Source organism: Benincasa hispida, chromosome 11, assembly GCF_027475165.1.
Source record: "Benincasa hispida cultivar pf3 chromosome 11, pf3_genome.v1.1, whole genome shotgun sequence".
NCBI classification, from domain to species: Eukaryota; Viridiplantae; Streptophyta; class Magnoliopsida; order Cucurbitales; family Cucurbitaceae; genus Benincasa; species Benincasa hispida.
Window position 1 is genome coordinate 35873728 of NC_143488.1, and position 4829 is coordinate 35878556.

Sequence of the window (4829 nt, forward strand, 5' to 3'; positions counted from 1 at the left end):
GTTCGCGGTTAGGTAGCGTCTCTTTATTGGGTTATATTTTCAAATAATCGTGGATAAATGTATTATCTAGGATCTATAATCTATTATTACAATAAGGTTCCATTTCCGTTGGTGGTTTTTACAGGGCACTTGGCTCATCAACCTGAGTTGAATTGAGTTGATATAATATACCAACTCATTGTTTGGCCCACCAACTTTAAATGGTGGAGTTGAGTTGGTATATTTTACCAACTCACTCCAACACTTCCGTCTTCCCATGTTTTCAATGGCTCCACTTATCGCCATTGTCACATTTCGATAACTAACTCTAGGCTCTAACAATCGCTTCTGATGACAATTCCGATGACCAACTCCGAGCTCCGACAACTAGAGGTGACAATTTCGACAAGGAAATTCGAACCCCGACAACCACCTCCGATGACAACTTTGGCGACCAACTCCGAGCTCTGACAACTTTCGCGCGACCAACTCCAACAACCAATTCTAGCCTTCGACAATCACCTTTGTAGGCTCCGACAACCACCTCCAACTACAAACTCCAATGAAAATCACCTTCAATGATCACGTTTGAGTGAGCAACTCTGACGACCAACTCGAGGATTCGACAACCACCTTCGACGACAAACTCTAATATCACCATCATGCGACTAACTTCGGGCTCTGACAATCACCTCCGACTACAATCTCTAGTAAAAATCATCTTCGATGATCAACTTCGACAACCACTTTTGCTCGACCAACTCCGAGATTCGAAAACCACTTCCGATGACAAACTTCGACAACCAACTCCAATACACCTTCATATGACTAACTTAAGGATCTGACAACCACCCCTGACTACAAACTCCAACAAAAATCATATTTGATAATCAACTTCGACAACCACTTTCAGTTACTATAAGACTAATGACTGTTAAAGTATATTGTAGGGTTGTTGATTATATAAAAAAGATATTATTTTGTCTACATCAACTGCAATAGTTATACATAATAAATTCACATATCAAATTAGTGTTAAAAATATTAAGACGAGAAGTATATATGTAGTTGAAAAATATGTAACATATAACAAAAAAAACCATTAAAAAAAAATCCTATAACATTTTTCAGCAAGAATTAGTGAAAAATAGAGATTTTGTTCTCTAATGATCCTCCAAATTTAAAGGAAATGAAAGTGAAACTGTTGAAGAAATGTGGTGACATTCCATTAGCTGTTATAATGATGGGGGAGATTTAATTAAAAAAGAAATCATGACATAGTAAAAACATAAAGCAACAATGGGAAGAAGAAGATGATAATGAAATTCATAGAGAAAAATTATCTAGAATAAAATATTTTGATTTTGCTTTAGTTTCTCATTTTATTTAACCATATTTCTATGAGAAATGTAATGGGTTAGTTGTTGTTCATTGCCCAAAAAATAAATTTTGTTTTTTTAAAAAAAACTACAATCCATATTTTATTCAAACAAGGATAAGTAGAATTATTGAATACAAATGTTTCAAAACAAAAATAGTAATCACAGAAGCATATTATTTAGAGTTCAAAAACTACATCACATACCCAGACATATAAACTCAACTTTGCACCCCAAACATAGACATATGAACTCAAACCAAATAACTCTGCACCAACTTGACTCTAATACCAATTGAAGAAAATCTAAATAGAGATCTTTTGAGCAGCGGAAGTGGATCGTTCCAAATCCCATTGAGGATGAATAGAAACAATTACAATCTTAAACAGAAATGAACAGATTATGCATGATTAGAAATTATAGCATGCTACTTATAAAGGAAGATAAAGGGATAGAGTATGTAAACCTTTGAAGAAATCTTCTTCAAGTATCCCTCGATCAATTTCCAATGCGTCCAAAGAAGCACTTGAACGTCATGAATAGAACACGATCTTAACGAATGTTTAAATGAACCTCGAACCCAATCGAGTCCAACTCGATCCACGAATGGATTTAGAACACCACCACAATGATTACCTTGGTATTCTCGGTGTGAGAATCCAGGAGTTGTAGGCTCTGGATGATATTGCACTGAGAAAAATATGAGGTAGATGATCGAGTAAGTGAGAGATGAATACTATTTATCGCATAGACGATGTACTCGATCGTTTAGAATATGAAGCCTATCGTATAGACTTTGCTACTTGATCGTGTAGCAACGATTAAGCAAGTAACTATCCTATAGTAAACTCATAGTATGAATACTGTCTATCGTATAGACGATGTACTCGATCGTTTAGAAGATGAAGCCTATCGTATAGATTTTGCTACTTGATCGTGTAGCAACGATTAAGCGAGTAACTATTGTATAGTAAACTTGTAGCTTGATCGTGTATGCTCTCTATGCTATTGTTTAATAAAACCTTTTTACTCGATTGTTTTTTTTGTGAGATTTTTCCAAATGAATCATCTTCTTAATTTTGAAAAACCATTTTCCTTTTATTTCACAATTACCATAAAACTTTCAATAACCTCCCACTCAATTCGGTTATTAGAAAAAAAAGAATAATCAATTATCATATAATTAATATGTTGTAAATAAATATAATAACCAACTTATCATATTATATTTACAACCTATAGTTTTAATATTTCATCATATGAAACATATAAACCATAGTTATTTTTCTATTTTATGGTATTTAATATAAATCATATTCATATTAATTTATCCAAATAATGTATCTAATACATCATACCAATTATATCACATATAATTGAGTTTCATCTTGTTGATTTGAACAGTTCAAATCAACTCAAAATCTGATTCTCAACTTGAACCCATTGAACTACCAAACGAATCTCATGGACCTATAGTTTGAAGCTCCAATGGTACGTGAGTAACTAATTAAACTCTTTAATCACGATATCCACCATCCGTTAACTGTTGGCCACTCCACTAAAGACTGACGACTGCACTATTCGTATGATAGATATATTTATGTGTCCATATGACTTATCAACAGTGCGATGATCATTCACAAATCGCTCGTAAGTATAGCTGAGCCGATTTACCGTCTTACCCATATAGTTACATCCAACTCCTTAAATACCACTAATTCTTCTAATGAACAATAAGTTATAGTCTTACTATGAGTGAGTCTTCTCTACTCAAGAGAGGGTGCGGTCACTATGTTCAAGACCCAGAACCAACAATTTCTATTTATGAGATTATGAGATTGTTTTATTTTATTATTCCATGATGATAATATTTATTAAATTGATATTAATTACAAATGATTGACATTTTCCTTGGTTACATTTTTTATCGCCTCTGGCCATTTATTCCCCTACCACGTTCAACTTTCTTTTCGAAATTTTGTTATCTTAAATAGTTCTCATGTTACTGTCCTATGTAACTTTCATTTTAGCCAACTTTTGAAACAGACAGTTATATATATTATTTCAATATATACATCCAGTTTATATAATATAATCTAGCACATATATTTCATTTATATGATATATATTCAACATTTGTAATTTTAAGGCTCAATTAGAAACAAAATTAATAGTTCGTAGATAAATTAGACATTTATGGTTTATTAAACACAATATTAAAATTTTAGAGATTTATTAGACATAATTTAAAAATTTTAGAGACTAAATTTGTAATTTAATATTTATATAAATATAAAACACATTATTGTAATATCTAAACTAAATAATATTAATTACAGAATTATAAAATTCCAAATATATAAGCAAATAAGATTTAAAGCAACTCTTATTTGAGAAAAAAAGTTAAAAACTCCTCATTTTCCTAAAATAATTTACTAAAGATTGAAAATTATTTATATATTTGTATGTGAAATTTTATTAATTTAGATTTAATTTTTTAAAACTAATTTTAGGTGTTGTAATAATAATAGTACAAAAGCCGGAAGGTTAAAAGAAAAATAGAAACAAAAATCAGAGCAAATTTATGCTTGTGGGAATTGACCACACATCTAGGAGGCACAATTCAACTTTCAACCGAGACCTACGTATTCTTTTGGAAAATTTGTTGAATAGATTAATATGTATACAATATTCCAACCAAGTGATGATACATGTCCCCACCCTTACGTGGCTCCGTTCTTGTATATAATAATAATATACAAAATATAAATATATATATATTTTAGTGATTGTTTGTCGAAAAAAGAGTTTGTTCGTTAGAAACATAACCTCCTCCATTATTAAAAGAAAATATATCCTTGATTCAACAAACGATATATTTACCACTAAATAAGGATAAAATGGGACTCTAGGGTGCCAATGAGCAAGACCAAGTTTCTAAAAACTCGATATGATGGCAAAGAATATAAGAATTGATGATGAATTTTTCAATCATAAGAGTTTTATATTTGTAAGTCTAAAAATAGCACTAAATTGTATGGTGACACGAGGTGGGATAAAATAAATATTCATGATTATTAATGATTTGGAGGAAGATTATGAAAAATATTAGAGATTTTAAGTACGATGGTAATAAGAAAATATTCTTATTTATTTTTATCAATTTCTAGGACCAAATTTACATAAATAAGAATTAAATTTAATGGGCACATTTGTAAAACATTAGGTATATAAAATTTTGATTACATTTTTTATGCATAACTCGTTGGATTTGTAGACTTCTTATTCACAAACATAACATTCTCAAATATCTATAAATAATTGGATAAATAAACTTCATGGGCCCATCTATGAATTTGACGTTGAGATTGGGTCACCAGGCCCATTGATTTTGGGTCTATGTTGTCTTATAAGAAAGGAAAATTGGAGAAAATAGCAAAGTTCGGTAGTTGATTTGGATTTATGATCAAT